The sequence below is a fragment of the Lolium perenne genome, chromosome 7 (genome assembly GCF_019359855.2).
Source record: "Lolium perenne isolate Kyuss_39 chromosome 7, Kyuss_2.0, whole genome shotgun sequence".
NCBI lineage: Eukaryota > Viridiplantae > Streptophyta > Magnoliopsida > Poales > Poaceae > Lolium > Lolium perenne.
This window is the reverse complement of record NC_067250.2, coordinates 119761460-119778860: the sequence shown is the minus strand read 5'-3', so window position 1 is coordinate 119778860 and position 17401 is coordinate 119761460.

Genomic DNA, 17401 nt, shown 5'->3' with positions numbered 1-17401 from the left:
GCACCATACTTAATGCAATTGTCTGTTGTTTGCAACTTAATACTGGAAGGGGTTCAGATGATAACTTTCGAAGGTGGACTTTTTAGGCATAGATGCATGCTGGATAGCGGTCTATGTACTTTGTCGTAATGCCCAATTAAATCTCACAATACTCATCATATCATGTATGTGCATTGTCATGCCCTCTCTATTTGTCAATTGCCCAACTGTAATTTGTTCACCCAACATGCTATTTATCTTATGGAAGAGACACCTCTAGTGAACTGTGGACCCCGGTCCATTCTTTTAATCGAATACAATCTACTGCAATACTTGTTCTACTGTTTTCTGCAAACAATCATCATCCACACTATACATCTAATCCTTTGTTACAGCAAGCCGGTGAGATTGACAACCTCACTGTTTCGTTGGCGCAAAGTACTTTGGTTGTGTTGTGCAGGTTCCACGTTGGCGCCGGAATCCCTGGTGTTGCGCCGCACTACATCTCGCCGCCATCAACCTTCAACGTGCTTCTTGGCTCCTACTGGTTCGATAAACCTTGGTTTCTTACTGAGGGAAAACTTGCCGCTGTACGCATCACACCTTCCTCTTGGGGTTCCCAACGGACGCGTGCTGTACGCGTATCAAGCACTTTTTCTGGCGCCGTTGCCGGGGAGATCAAGACACGCTGCAAGGGGAGTCTCCACATCACAATCTCTTTACTTTGTTTTTGTCTTGCTTTATTTTATTTACTACTTTGTTTGCTGCACTAAAAATCAAAACACAAAAAAATTAGTTGCTAATTTTACTTTACTTATTATCTTGTTTGCTATATCAAAAACACAAAAAATTAGTTACTTGCATTTACTTTACTTATTTCATCATGTTTCCTCCTAAGTTCACTTTGAAAGACATACCGGTAGGACAAGGGTCTATTATTGGGAGAGATAATATAGAAGAATTTTTCACTCATGTTAGTATGGTTGAAGATTTTGAAGATAGACACTTGGTAGAACTTGCTCCTACTTATGAAATTGCTGCTGCTTCTTTAGTACACATGATAGAAGCTAAATTTGTTAATCTCAATCCTATAATACAACATATGTTTCTTACACTAGGAGATATGGAAGAAGGAGAAAAGAAAGATTTTGTTTTAGAAACCCTTCTCAAAGAATTTGGAGGCATAGCAAGAGAAGCTAGAAAAGTTTTTACTAAATATAATATGCTTGGCTCTTATACCAACTTTGTCAGTATCCTTAAAAAGATGGATATGGATAGAATAAAGTACACTAATAATGTTAATAATGGTGGGGAGATTAAAGTACTGATACCTATTAAACTCCTAGGAATGCATGAAGCACTAGAAAATAATTTTGATTGGATTGTTCCTGAAAATTTGTTTGATGAGAGTAGCAAGCCTAAGGGTAATGAAAAGGGAGCCTCTGAAACTTACATAGATAAGATACAATGCATTGTTGAGAAAACTCCAAACCCCACTGTCAATGCTTCATCTCTTGATAATACTTGATACACACTTTCTGCGCCTAGCTGAAAGGCGTTAAAGAAAAGCGCTTATGGGAGACAACCCATGTTTTTACTACAGTACTTTTGTTTTATATTTGAGTCTTGGAAGTTGTTACTACTGTAGCAACCTCTCCTTATCTTAGTTTTGTGCATTGTTGTGCCAAGTAAAGTCGTTGATAGTAAGGTTCATACTAGATTTGGATTACTGCACAGAAACATATTTCTTTGCTGTCACGAATCTGGGCCTAATTCTCTGTAGGTAACTCAGAAAATTATGCCAATTTACGTGAGTGATCCTAAGATATGTATGCAACTTTCATTCAATTTGAGCATTTTCATTTGAGCAAGTCTGGTGCCTCAATAAAATTCGTCTTTACGAACTGTTCTGTTTTGACAGATTCTGCCTTTTATTTCGCATTGCCTGTTTTGCCATGCTTGATGGATTTTTCGATTCCATTGACTTTCAGTAGCTTTGTGCAATGTCCAGAAGTATAAAGAATGATTGTGTCACCTCTGAATATGTAAATTTTGATTGTGCACTAACCCTCTAATGAGTTGTTTTGAGTTTGGTGTGGAGGAAGTTTTCAAGGATCAAGAGAGGAGAATGATACAACATGATCAAGGAGAGTGAAAGCTCTAAGCTTGGGGATGCCCCGGCGGTTCACCCCTGCATATATCAAGAAGACTCAAGCGTCTAAGCTTGGGGATGCCCAAGGCATCCCCTTCTTCATCGACAACATTATCAGGTTCCTCCCCTGAAACTATATTTTTATTCCATCACATCTTATGTACTTTGCTTGGAGCGTCGGTTTGTTTTTGTTTTTGTTTTGTTTGAATAAAATGGATCCTAGCATTCATTGTGTGGGGGAGAGACACGCTTCGCTGTTGCATATGGACAAATATGTCCTTAGGCTTTACTCATAGTATTCAAGGCGAAAGTTTCTTCTTCGTTAAATTGTTATATGGTTGGAATTGGAAAATGATACATGTAGTAATTGCTAAAATGTCTTGGATAATGTGATACTTGGCAATTGTTGTGCTCATGTTTAAGCTCTTGCATCATATACTTTGCACCTATTAATGAAGAAATACATAGAGCATGCTAAAATTTGGTTTGCATAATTGGTCTCTCTAAGGTCTAGATAATTTCTAGTATTGAGTTTGAACAACAAGGAAGACGGTGTAGAGTCTTATAATGTTTACAATATGTCTTTTATGTGAGTTTTGCTGCACCGCTTCATCCTTGTGTTTGTTTCAAATAAACCTTGCTAGCCTAAACCTTGTATCGAGAGGGAATACTTCTCATGCATCCAAAATCCTTGAGCCAACCACTATGCCATTTGTGTCCACCATACCTACCTACTACATGGTATTTCTCCGCCATTCCAAAGTAAATTGCTTGAGTGCTACCTTTAAAATTTCCATTTCTTCACCTTTACAATATATAGCTCATGGGACAAATAGCTTAAAAACTATTGTGGTATTGAATATGTACTTATGCACTTTATCTCTTATTAAGTTGCTTGTTGTGCGATAACCATGTTCCTGGGGACGCCATCAACTACTCTTTGTTGAATATCATGTGAGTTGCTATGCATGTCCGTCTTGTCTGAAGTAAGGGAGATTTACCATTCATTAAATGGTTAGAGCATGCATATTGTTAGAGAAGAACATTGGGCCGCTAACTAAAGCCATGATCCATGGTGGAAGTTTCAGTTTTGGACAAATATCCTCAGTCTCATATGAGAAAATTAATTGTTGCTACATGCTTATGCATAAAAGAGGAGTCCATTATCTGTTGTCTATGTTGTCCCGGTATGGATGTCTAAGTTGAGAATAATCAAAACCGAGAAATCCAATGCGAGCTTTCTCCTTAGACCTTTGTACAGGCGGCATAGAGGTACCCCTTTGTGACACTTGGTTAAAACATGTGTATTGCGATGATAATCTCGGTAATCCAAGCTAATTAGGACAAGGTGCGGGCACTATTAGTATACTATGCATGAGGCTTGCAACTTGTAGGATATAATTTACATAACACATATGCTTTATTACTACCGTTGACAAAATTGTTTCTTGTTTTCAAAATCAAAGCTCTAGCACAAATATAGCAATCGATGCTTTCCTCTTTGAAGGACCTTTCTTTTACTTTTATGTTGAGTCAGTTCACCTATCTCTCTCCACCTCAAGAAGCAAACACTTGTGTGAACTGTGCATTGATTCCTACATACTTGCATATTGCACTTGTTATATTACTTTGCATTGACAACTATCCATGAGATATACATGTTACAAGTTGAAAGCAACCGCTGAAACTTAATCTTCCTTTGTGTTGCTTCAATACCTTTACTTTGATTTATTGCTTTATGAGTTAACTCTTATGCAAGACTTATTGATGCTTGTCTTTAAGTACTATTCATGAAAAGTCTTTACTTTATGATTCATTTGTTTACTCATGTCATTTACATTGTTTTGATCGCTGCATTCATTACATATGCTTACAATAGTATGATCAAGGTTATGATGGCATGTCACTCCAGAAATTATCTTTGTTATCGTTTACCTGCTCGGGACGAGCAGGAACTAAGCTTGGGGATGCTGATACGTCTCCGACGTATCGATAATTTCTTATGTTCCATGCCACATTATTGATGATACCTACATGTTTTATACACATTATATGTCATATTTATGCATTTTCCGGCACTAACCTATTAACGAGATGCCGAAGAGCCAGTTGCTGTTTTCTGCTGTTTTTGGTTTCAGAAATCCTAGTAAGGAAATATTCTCGGAATTGGACGAAATCAATGTCCAGGGTCCTATTTTTCCACGAAGCTTCCAGAAGACCGAGGGAGAAACGAAGTGGGGCCACGAGGTGGCCAGACACCAGGGCGGCGCGGCCTGGACCCTGGCCGCGCGGCCCTATCGTCTGGGCCCCTCGTGTGGCCCCCTGACCTACCTCTTCGCCTACTTAAGCCTTCGTCGATAATAGCCCCAGTACCGAGAGCCACGATACGGAAAACCGTCCAGAGACGCCGCCGCCGCCAATCCCATCTCGGGGGATTCAGGAGATCGCCTCCGGCACCCTGCCGGAGAGGGGAATCATCTCCCGGAGGACTCTTCACCGTCATGGTCGCCTCCGGAGTGATGAGTGAGTAGTTCACCCCTGAACTATGGGTCCATAGCAGTAGCTAGATGGTCGTCTTCTCCTTATGTGCTTCATTGTCGGATCTTGTGAGCTGCCTAACATGATCAAGATCATCTATCTGTAATGCTATATGTTGTGTTTGTTGGGATCCGATGGATAGAGAATACTATGTTATGTTGATTATCAATCTATTACCTATGTGTTGTTTATGATCTTGCATGCTCTCCGTTATTAGTAGAGGCTCTGGCCAAGTTTTTGCTCTTAACTCCAAGAGGGAGTATTTATGCTCGGTAGTGGGTTCATGCCTCCATTAAATCGGGGACAGTGACAGAAAGTTCTAAGGTTGTGGATGTGCTGTTGCCACTAGGGATAAAACATTGATGCTATGTCCGAGGATGTAGTTATTGATTACATTACACACCATACTTAATGCAATTGTCTGTTGTTTGCAACTTAATACTGGAAGGGGTTCAGATGATAACCTGAAGGTGGACTTTTTAGGCATAGATGCATGCTGGATAGCGGTCTATGTACTTTGTCGTAATGCCCAATTAAATCTCACAATACTCATCATATCATGTTTGTGCATTGTCATGCCCTCTCCATTTGTCAATTGCCCAACTATAATTTGTTCACCCAACATGCTATTTATCTTATGGGAGAGACACCTCTAGTGAACTGTGGACCCCGGTCCATTCTTTTAATCGAATACAATCTACTGCAATACTTGTTCTAATGTTTTCTGCAAACAATCATCATCCACACTATACATCTAATCCTTTGTTACAGCAAGCCGGTGAGATTGAGAACCTCACTGTTTCGTTGGGGCAAAGTACTTTGGTTGTGTTGTGCAGGTTCCACGTTGGCGCCGGAATCCCTGGTGTTGCGCCGCACTACATCTCGCCGCCATCAACCTTCAACGTGCTTCTTGGCTCCTACTGGTTCGATAAACCTTGGTTTCTTACTGAGGGAAAACTTGCCGCTGTACGCATCACACCTTCCTCTTGGGGTTCCCAACGGACGCGTGCTGTACGCGTATCAATCCTCCGCGTAAGACAGCGCCCGTTAAGCAGAACGGTACGCCGCCTAGGAAGAGATCTAGAAAGGAGAAACCACAGCCGCCCATTGAGAAGTTACCTTGGGAAAAAAATGAAGAGCAAAACAGGGATACCGTTGAGTTCGAGCTGAAAGCCTTTTTTGCACCGAAAGTGCCAGAGATACCTTTTGAGAAGACACTAGATCCGGTGAAAGTTGTGCGTACCGTTGAGAATCTATATGACCCTGTACCAACGCCGCCATCTGACTATAGGCGTTCTATTGAAAGGTCGTATGACAACATGATCGAGGCGACAAAACCCGTTCAATCGGGTGTCAAGGAGATAAAAGGGATACACAAAGTCTACCAGCTCGGACAACAACCTATTCAATCGGTCCCCCCTCTGAAGGTGTTTGACGGGAAGGCCGTTCAAAGTTCTCTACAAAACACAACCGATTACGCCTTCGCTGAAGTAGCATATAAATTTGTTCAAGGGAAAGATTTGGTCGAGAATCTCAGGAAGCTACCAACACGTATGCGTAACTTGCATTCGTGGTACCTTAATGCCTCAAAGGGAGGGACCGAGACTATCATGGTGCGAGTTAGGGAAGAGCACTACTTCTAGGAATATTGTGTGAACGTTGACTTCAACGAGCTTTTCCAGTTATACAATCTCCGGGCCCTCGACAAATCTATCATCAGTTGCTATTGTCTGTAAGTGATTTATTTAATTTGACAAGTCTTTAGCTCAGCTCGTTCATTGTCTGCAAATTATAATCTTTTGTGCGCTATATTATGCAGATCGAAGATGCTCGAATGCAAAAGGGACGAAATCACGAACATTGGGTTCATTGACCCGGACACAATGCATGTTAGAACCATAGAAGAACCCCTCTATAACAAGGATACACCAGAGACTTTGCTAAGGTTTATGAAGCGACAACGTGACAAAAGGCTAATAATTTGGCCTTACAACTTCCAGTGAGTCTTACTGTCTTATAACACATTATATTTTGCTCACCGTATGTCAAAATTTTAACTGATGACTTATATATATGACACTACATATTTAAACGTGCGTAGGTTTCACTTTATTCTTCTCGTCATCAAAATATACGATGGAGAAGTTGAAGTCTTTGACTCACTAAGCGAAAATTCAGAACTATACAAGTCTTGTTTTCTTATGCTCAGAAGGTAATTTCAATTCTTATCGGTTTGTTTCATTAATTTCCTGCTATCAACTAATTGATAACTCTTTTATGCATTTTCTTTTGTCGGGCAGCGTGTGGGAAACTTTCATCAAGGAAGATAAGTCCCATGAATGGAAACCGAAACTGCGATGGCGTGCGAAAGTAAGTAGTACTACCTAGGTCCACACACATTTATCATACTTGACTATTATATGATTGAATTATATTCTTGTAAAGAAATGCCCGCAACAACCACAAGGGACTGATCTCTGTGGATACTACGTTTGCGAGTACATCCACAGAATTGTCAGCGAGAGAACGAATAATGAAAGAAATAAAGAGGTACGAAAAAAATATTCACAAATTTATTTTCTTATCATAAGTTGTGCTGAGTTTCAGTAATAGTTGTTTGATTGTGATTTGATATATATATATATATATATATATATATATAGGACATATTCATACTACACCCGGGTGTAGTTACACCCACGCGTGTTTCTCATAGTCTATGAAGTATCTATCGTACCGAAGAGTATGTAGATGTAGTATGAAGTATATAAGACTATTTTGGTAGTATATATTATCGTATATACTTCCACATGGTAGTGTATTAGATATGGGTGTAGCTACACCCAGGGTGTCGTCGTGGCGAACGAGCAGATGCCATGGGATGGCTTAAGTTGGGGCCGAATGGACGCTAGAGGATTCGGGGGAGGGTTTGCGACTAGATAGGATGAACCTCCGGATGCTTTCCTCAAGAACACAGCACGAGGCAGGTGAACAAGAAGAAAGACAAGAGGAAGAACTCTGCTCTAGATCGCTCGCTTCATTGATCTCAACATGGTTACAAGTTGTTGCGTGTACAAGAGCCTCTGTCAATCGACTATTAGATTACCAGACCATCCGATCATCCCGAATACGGGTGTGCCCCCTCTCCTTATATAGGGGAGAGGGTGGCTTACAGAGCAAGAAACCCTAATGGCATCTTTGACTAGACAAACTACTTTTACAAAGCTACTTTAATCATAAATGGCGGCGCCGGCTTCTTTAATCAGGGACGCTGACGTCTTCTGGTTGCTTTTGGCGTCACCCCCACCTTTGGCGTCAGGGCTTCGTTTAAAGTTACTTTGCTTAGCTCATCTTTGTCTTCTTGCTCCAGAGAGAATCTTTGACCAGCTGTGCCGACATGCTCTCCTTCCGGTATCTTTTTTTTATCCGGTTCCGGTATACCTCTCTCGGGGATACCGGCTTAGCTTCACTTAGCCAAATATACAACTTTGTCCTCCGGCTTAAATATTAAACCGGTATCTTGATGGCCCAAACCATCCGGTTTGGCATGCCTTTGGCATACCGGGGGTCATCCCCCAACATTAGTCCCCGAAGCTGGTATAGTCTGACGGATTCTATCCTACAGACCATGCCAGGTTCTCATACCATAAGATTCCGGTTTAATCATTCCGGCGTTTAACTCAGATCCGGCATCTTTACCCGGACTTACGTTTTCTATCTTTATGTAGTATCCCCCGGTATCTTATTCTCCGGTATTCCAGCCATTAATTGCCTCCTCGGCGGGGTCGAGAATTTCTCGGGCCCCGCGCCTGTCAGTGACATGCGCACTGTGACTGACAAGCCAGTGTCAGGGGTCACTTCCCTTCGGCTCCCGCGCCCTCATTTAATGCTCCACAGCGGATCCCAGTCACTGTTCCGAATCCTTGTGTACCCCTCTGTGGCTTTCTGTTTCCTCGCGTGTATTACTGCGCCACGTGGCGGCCCATTGTGCGAACCGTCGCGGCCCGCGGAGCGAACCGCCGTGGCCCGACGGTTTTCGGCCCACACTCTCCTTTCCTTTATAAGGCAGAACCGCCCCTTCTTCTTCCTCTTCTCGCATACTCCGTTCCTCGCGCATAGTGCTTCTTGCTCTCTGCGCCTCCGCCGTTCTACGCCCGCCGTTCCTCGCTCGAGCCCCGCCGCCCGGCGAACTTGCGCTGCTTCCTCGCCGGACTTCACCGCGCGGAGATTCTTCGCAGTGCTCCCGCTGCGACCGCCGCATTCGCGCTTCTTCAAGCTCTTCTCCGCTCCGCCGTGGACGGAACTCCTCAGTGACCGCAGGCCCGCTTCTGCACCGGCGAACTTCCTCTGCAGCGACTGCGCCGCCTCAGGTGAGGCCTAATCTGAGTTTGCTCCTCTTTTGCTTGTCTTCTAGATCTTGGGTCGATAGTGTGTTTATTTCCCCTTTTCCTTTGATTTTTTTCTTACTCGTAGATCTTCGCGCGGGGACAAATTGCGGGATTCCTGTTTTTCCGCATCTGACCTTATGTCTAGCGAGGAGTCTTCCTCTGCCTCCTCCTCTGCTTCTTCTTCTGCCTCTCCTTCGGCCTCTTCTTCGGCCTCTTCTTCTGGTAGCCGGCGTAGCCCATCTTCCGATAGATCTGCCGGTAATCCTGCTTCGATGAACACCGGTTCCGGTAGCCACCAAGAATCCGGTAACTCCAGCCAAGCTTCCGGTGTAGATCCCTCCGGTGTGACACGTGGAGCCTAGATGGGCTCCAATGTTACCCAATAAGAGATTGACTGGTTATACCGGTCCCGCAGGATTCCGGAAGGAGTAACCTGCCGGCTCCCTGGCGACGAGATCGAACCGGTTCTTGAACCCGGTGAGCACGTTGTTTTCCTCGCTCATTTTGAGCGTGGTTTCGGTCTTCCTGCCTCCGAGTTTTTCCGGAGGTTCTTAGACTTCTACGAGCTTCAACCTCATCATCTTCCCGGCAATGCCGTTTTTTATCTTTCTTACTTTGCCACCTTCATGGAGGCTTATGTTGGCATTCGTCCCCTCCGCGAGACGTTTGCCCGTTTCTTCGCTCTGCGGATCAATTCCGTTCAGGGCAAGGACATACCTGCGCCCAAGCCCCCCGTTCAATGCGGGTCTTGCATCGTCGGCTCCCGTCAGGGGAGCCCCTTTTTCAAGTTTGCCGGTCTCGAGTCATGCCGGGCATGGCAAGGGACCTTCTTTTATGTGAAGAATAACGGCGCCGCGGATCTCATTGATCTGCCGCCCTTCAATCCGGCGCCGCCCAGCAAAGCCAACTGGAGCTACAACCCGAGGTCGGGTCATACCAAAACCAACCGGGTGGTACGCTATATGGCGAACTTGATGAAGGAGACCAACATCTGCTCCGACGATATTATTCGCACCTTTATCTCGCGCCGGGTGCTTCCTCTCAAGCGCCGGCAGCACAAGATGAGCGAGATGTACGGCCCCGGCGATCCCACCAAGATTACCGGCCTCCCTCTCAGCAAAAGGGACGTCGTCCGCAAGGCTAAGCAGATCTGCCAGACTGCCATGCCGGATGATTGGGAATGGGGCCTTCTTCCTTTCAGTACTACTAACCCTCCGACCCAAGAAGTAAGAGATTATGCGACTCGGGTCGGTTTTCCGGTAACTTTCATGTTGTTGTTAACCTTCTTTTTATTTGTTTCAGGTCAAGGACCGCTTCCCCTCTATTCACGCAGAGCGACGAGGCCCCTGCGTGAAGCGTGCCCTAGATTCTGTTGATCCGGATCCTTTTATCCGTTGGCTGGATTTGAAGATGGGCAAGACCAAAGCTTCGCGCCTCGGCCCGTCCGTGCCCAAACCAACCGGTTCCTCAGACGACCTGACCATGCTTGAGGTAGCTTTCTTTTTCGATTCCCCATACTCTTTCATCATTGCTCTTTTGTAGATGCTTTCTTAGCTATCTCGAACCCGCAGATTCACGAGCACGTGCCGCCGCTGCGAGCCGAGGCCGGCCACGAGTTCGTGGACAAGCTTATGGCCCAGGGCCAGAAGAACAAGGCGCCGGCATCTGATGCCGGTTCCAGCGAGGCCCCTCCCTCGAAGCGCTTCCGGACGGAGCCTTTGGGGCAGAAGGAAGTAGGTATGAGGCGCTATAAGCGCAAGCAGATGCCGACCTCCTCTGGGTAAGCTCCCGTTTCCTTGCTTGTTTCTTTTTGCTAAGTTCTTCTTTCGGTTTCTTTTTTCCAACCCTTTCTTTTTCTTTTATTCAGCCCTGCGCTCAAGCTTGGCCCAAGGCCTGGGGGCCCTGAAGGTACCGCGAGGACCTCAACTCCTCCTCCTCACTCAAGCCCGGCACCATCTGGTGCCGGCAACATCTCTGCCTCCCCTCTGGGAGGCACTCCAAGTTCGGGGCGCGCGGCCCCTACACCGCCAGAACACCGTGCGGAGGAGGACCTTGTCTCCCCTCCTGAAACCCAAGACGTAGGCGCCAGCAACATCGGCGCCGAAGAAGAAGCTGCCGGGCGGGCGGAACCTCTGGTTCCTCCTGTCCCGAAAAAGAAGAAGAAGACTCCCGCGCCGGAAACTTCCGTGCCGGGAGGTTCCAACTCGGGTGAGGCGCCTAGCGCTCCCCCTTCTCCAAGAACTGCCCCAACGCCACCGCCGGAAGCTCCTCTCACCAAGCCAACCGGCGTCACTCCGACTCCGCCGCCGCCCAAGACCTCCAAGCTTATCAAGGGCAAGGCGACGGCCTCCAACGTCCCCTCCGGCGGTCCGCAGCCCTTGGTGCTACACGCCTCCCGCGCCGCCAGTGCCACCAGCGAGAAGGCAACCGGCCTGCTCGGCCGAATCACCGAATTTAAACGCGAAGGCCAGGAGCTGGGGCACCTGCTGCCCTACGCGCAGAAGTGAAACGCCGCGGACATGTCCCCGGCGACCCGTGGCATGGGCAAGGACAGGCTGCCGCTGCCTGACCCTGCCGGAGACCGGTCCTCCGAGGAGCATTTCATGCGGCTGCGTCGGGCCGTCAAGGAGCTGGATAGCGCGTGGTATGATTCCACGAACAATCTGATGGTAAGTCCCACCAACTCTCTTCAACTTTTTCCGGTTTTTCCCTGCTTCCGGATCTTTTCTATCTCTTTCTTAATTTCATGCCGGTTTTCCTCTCATTTTTACTTAATCTTATCTATCTTCCCAGTCCCCGAGTTTTGTGTTGAGAGCGTAGCTCTTAGCACAAAATTCAACTTAGAAACGCGCAAAACCGGCATACCCAGTCCCCGAGTTTCGGGTTAAGATCTTTGTTCTTAGGGCGAAACTCTAACTAATCTCTTTGTCTTGAACAGCACACAGCTGACGCCCGGAAGGTCCTCTTTGAGGAGCTTTTATGGGAGCACCAGGAGCTTGCTGAGGCACACGAGAAGTGCCAAGGTAAACTCTTTGTGCCTCCGGTAACTTTTTCCGGTAAGTTTTCCTTCTTAACTCTCACAACTCTTTGTTCAACAGCAATTCCGGAAGCTTCCTTTGAAGCCCTCCGGCAGCAGGTCGCTACGCTCCAAGGTATGGTTGCCTTTTTTCCTGTGGACTTGTCTTTTCCTTACTTTACCAACTTCAATTTCGTTAACATTTTCTTTCCGGGATTTAGCCGAAAAGGAGCAGCTTATCCGGCAGCATCGCGAGGCTTTGGACGTCCAGGAGACCTACGCCAGCGGGCTGAAGGAACAGCTGATCCAGGCCGGGCTGAAGCACAGCGACGCCATGAAGGCCGCCCAAGCCGCCGCCGAGGCCAAGCTCAATGAGGCTTTGGAGGATGCCAACAACTCCAACGCAGTGCTCAACGCTGAGTTGGAGGAGGGGGCGAAGGCGCGGAAGGCTGCTAAGGAGAAGGCCGCGCGGCTGGAGGCGGAGCAGAAGGAGTACGACCTTCTGGTCACGCAAACTGGCGCGCTTGCCCTCCGTAAGCTTCTTCCTTCTTCCTTTCCAATTTCTGCTTATAAGCTTATCTTTGCCGGTAGCATTTGCTTAACTTCTTTCTTTCGCCTTGTAGGGCTCTTCCCGAACTCCCAGGGGTTTGCTGCGAAAAGAGTTGGAGAGCGCCGGGTTGCCCAGGGCTATGAAAATCTGGGCGCGCCGTGGGACCCCTATGACCACTTGGTTGCGTTGAACGCACGGGTCTCCCATATGCGCGCCATCGACCGCAATCTTTCTGATATCCCTGAGGTAGCTACCCAGCTCTTCAAGACCCTCTGGCCTGGAGAAGTGGTGCCAGACACCTTTTCCCTCATCAGCGACCGCCTTAAGGGTGCCGGCAGAAGGATCCGGGAGTGGCAGTGCTCTGCCGCCCGTGCCGGAGCTGACTCCGCGCTTCGCGTTGCCTGCTCCTGGTACCCGGAGCTGGACTTGGACGCCCTCACCGGAGTGCGCGAAAATGCCGAAACCGATCTGGACCCGGTCCTCACCGCTAAGCGGCAGGATCGTGCATACCACATCGCGGAGTACGCCGACGCGCGCACCTTCATCGCCGCTCCCTCAGACGTCAAAGATTATCTGAGCGAAGAGGAGGAGGGTGAAGGCGAAGAAGAGGTCGGAGCCGACGATGAGCCTCTGGATGGTCCTGGCGCTGGCGATGCTCCCCCTGAAGCCCCTGTCGCGTGATTTATTTGCTTGTGAAATACTCGTTGGTCCTGTTTAACTCAAAACATTGCTGGTTAAATTCTACCCCGGTATGCCGGGGTCTTATGATGTAATCTAAAACTTAGCCTTTTGGCTTTTGGTTGTGCTACGACAATTTATGCCGGTATGCTATACCGGTAAGTCATTAAGTTGTGTTTGCCTAACTTAGCATTTTGCTCACAATTTTGCTTTTTTATCTTGCACTGTGAAGATTCCGAAATTGTTTCGGCATTCAATCTGATGCACACTTGGTTCTTTTGCTTTGGCTCTGCCTACCCTCTGGGTTTTTTGGCGTATGAGTCACAAAGTTCTTTTGCCAAGCAAGCACTTTCTTGAACTTAGAAATAATACGAAACTTTTCACAAAAAAACGGTATAACCGGGGTTAGTTAAACTTTCCGGATTGTTTGTTCCCATCTCCCCTCTTCGTCGTTCGCGTGCTTAGTTCCTACCGGTTTATCTTGCTTGCCATGAAGCCGGGTTTCGGACAGCAGCAGAGTCGAAGACTCTGGTAGGTTTAGCACGTTACTAAACCGGAAAGAAAAAATGTTCTGCAACCAACCGGTAACTGAAAAAATAAACATATTACATGCAATTTTCGGTAGAGGCAGTCCCCGAGATTCAATCGAGGGTGCCGTCATCTTTTATTCATAGCATATAAGGTACAAAAAGGAACTTCTTACAACACAGCCTCTTGCATAGAAGGGACGCAAAAGAGCTACATTCCATGGGCGCTTGGTTTCTTCTCCTGACCTGTCCGCCTTTCCTTTCTTAGCTTCCTGCGCGTCAACCAAGTAATAGGCATCATTGTGTAGAGCCTTGCTCACAATGAAAGGTCCTTCCCATGGGGGAGATAGCTTATGCCGGCCCTCAGTGCGCTGCACTAGGCGCAACACCAGATCTCCTTCCCGGAATGTTCTCGGGTTGACCTTGCGGTTATGGTAGCGTCTTAGGTTTTGTTGGTAAATGGCTGTTCTTGCCAAGGCTAGCTCTCTTGCTTCTTCTAGCAAGTCCACGTCATTTTCTCTTGCCTCCTTTACCTCTTCTTCGATATATTGTTGAACTCTTGGTGAGTCATGTATGATATCGGTTGGAATTACGGCTTCAGCCCCATAGACCATGAAAAACGGAGTGTATCCGGTAGACCGGTTTGGAGTTGTTCTTATGCTCCACAATACTGATGGTAGCTCATCGAGCCAACACCCCGGTGTCTTTTCAAGAGGTTCGATTAGCCTGGGCTTGATACCGGAAAGTACCAAGGCGTTTGTTCTCTCCACTTGGCCATTGCCTTGTGGGTGCGCGACTGAGCACAAATCCAACCGGATATTGTTGTCTTCACAAAATCTTTTGAATTCACCTTGAGCAAAGTTTGTGCCATTGTCAGTAATTATGATATGCGGGTATCCATACCGCAAGATAACATCTTTTAAGAATTTTACGGCTGCATGCCCATCACATTTTGCGATAGGCTTTACTTCTAGCCATTTGGTGAACTTATCCACCATCACTAGGATGTGGGTAAAGCTGCTTCTAGCGGTTTTGAAAGGACCAACCATGTCAAGGCACCAAACAGCAAATGGCCAAGTTAGTGGTATTGTTTTTAGCCCGGATGCTGGGGTATGATTTTGCTTGGCGTACCTCTGGCACCCATTGCATTTTCGTACTAAATCCTCGGCATCCTCCAAAGCAGTGAGCCAATAGAAGCCGTGCCGGAATACTTTTGCAACCAGCGCCCTTGACGAAGCATGGTGCCCGCATTCTCCTTGGTGAATTTCCACGAGCATTTCTTTTCCCTCTTCCGGTTCCACACATCTTTGGAGGACACCGGTAACACTTCTCTTGTACACTTCGCCGTTGATAATGGTGTAAGCTTTGGATCTTCTCTGAATTCGTCTCGATTCATTTTTGCCAACCGACAAGGTGCCGTTGATCAGGAATTCCTTAATAGGTTTAACCCAAGATGGTGCTTCTCGAACTACAAACACCGGTGCGTCTACTTCCATGCTATCCACCAGCATTGCTTCTTCCGGTATGGACATAGCAGTCCCCGAGTTTATCGGAGCAGTCCCCGGGTTTACTTCGTCAATATCCATTGGTACAACATGTGATTTCGGTACGAAAATTGATTCCGATTCCGGGCTTGGTTTGATCGATGGTTCTCTTAGGTGCGCCAAGGCTATTCCGGGCGGGATTTCTTGCCTGGACGATCCCAGCTTGGACAAAGCATCCGCGGCTTCATTTTCTGCGCGCGGCACGTGGTGAAACTCACAGCCCTCGAAGAAGCCGGAAATCTTTTGCACGTGAAACCGGTATGAAGCCATGTTGGCATCTTTTGCATCCCAATCGCCGGAACACTACTGCACCACGAGGTCTGAATCACCATAGCAAATGATCCGGTGCGCACCGATTTCTTTTGCGACTTTGAGTCCATGTATTAGAGCCTCATACTCAGCCACATTGTTTGATGCTCTGAAGTGCACCTGCAAAACATACCGGAGATGATCTCCCTTAGGTGAGGTAAGTACCACACCGGCACCTAGACCTTCCTTGAGCTTGGATCCGTCAAAGTGCATTTTCCAGTATTCTATCTTTTGCTCTGGCGGCTTGTATTGCATTTCCGCCCAATCAACAAGAAAGTCAGCCAAAGCTTGCGACTTTATGGCATCTCTCCTCTCGTACTCTGGTACATATGGTGATATTTGGATTGCCCATTTTGCGATCCTGCCGCTAGCATCTTTGTTACACATGATATCGGAAATGGGAGCCTCGCTCACCACTTTCATGGGGTGTTCCTCAAAGTAGTGCTTAAGCTTTGTGGCGGCCATGAACACGCCATAAGTCATTTTTTGGAAGTGAGGGTAGTTTTGTTTCGAGAGGGAGAGCACCTCGCTCAGGTAGTATACCAGTCTTTGCACGGTTTTTCCTTCCTCTTCTCTTTCAACCACAACCACTACACTCACTACCCGGTTTGTTGCTGCTATGTACAACAACATGGGCTCCCTTTCCAAAGGTGAAGCCAATATGGGCGCAGTAGCCAGCATCTTTTTTAGCTCCTTGAACGCTGCGTCTGCCTGAGGGGTCCAGATGAACGTATCGGATTTTTTCATCAAAGCATAGAGGGGCAGAGCTTTTTCTCCCAACCTGCTTATGAACCGGCTTAGTGATGCCAAGCTTCCGGTAAACTTTTGCACATCTTTTAGATCGTGCGGTATGGTCATTCTTTCGATCGCTCGGATCTTTACCGGATTCACCTCTATTCCCCGGCTCGATACGAGGAAACCAAGCAACTTGCCGGCTGGGACACCAAAGGTGCATTTTGTCGGATTAAGTTTCATCCGGAACCTTCTTAGGTTATCAAATGTTTGCCGGAGATCATCGATTAAGGTTTCTTTTTTCTTAGTTTTTATCACGACATCGTCTACATAGACTTGTACGTTTTTACCGATTTGATCATACAAACATTTTTGCAAACAGCACTGGTATGTTGCACCAGCGTTGCGCAAACCGAAAGGCATTGTGACATAGCAATAAGCCCCGTGCGGGGTGATAAACGCAGTCTTTATTTGGTCCTCCTTTTTCAAGGGGATTTGATGGAAACCGGAATAAGCATCCAGTAAAGACAACAGTTCACATCCAACGGTGGAATCAATCACTTGATCGATCCGGGGTAACGGGAAAGGATCTTTTGGGCAAGCCTTGTTCAGGTTGGTGTAGTCGATGCACATGCGCCATACCTTCGGAGCTTTTGCTTCGAGGTTCTCTTCTTTCTTCTTTTCGACCATCACCGGGTTGGCTAGCCACTCTGTGTGTAGCACTTCCACGATGAAGCCGGCAACCAACAACTTTGTTACCTCCTCTCCAATGATCTTTCTTCTGTCTTCAGCGAACTGGCGCAGCGGCTGCCTTACCGGTTTAGCATCTTTTCGGACGTTTAAACAGTGCTCAGCCAGCTCCCTCGGAACACCTACCAAGTCATCAGTAGACCAGGCGAAGATATTCCGATTCTCACGGAGGAAGCTGGTGAGCGCACTTTCCTATGCCTCAGTGAGACCGGCACCGATGCGGACGGTGCGCTCAGGG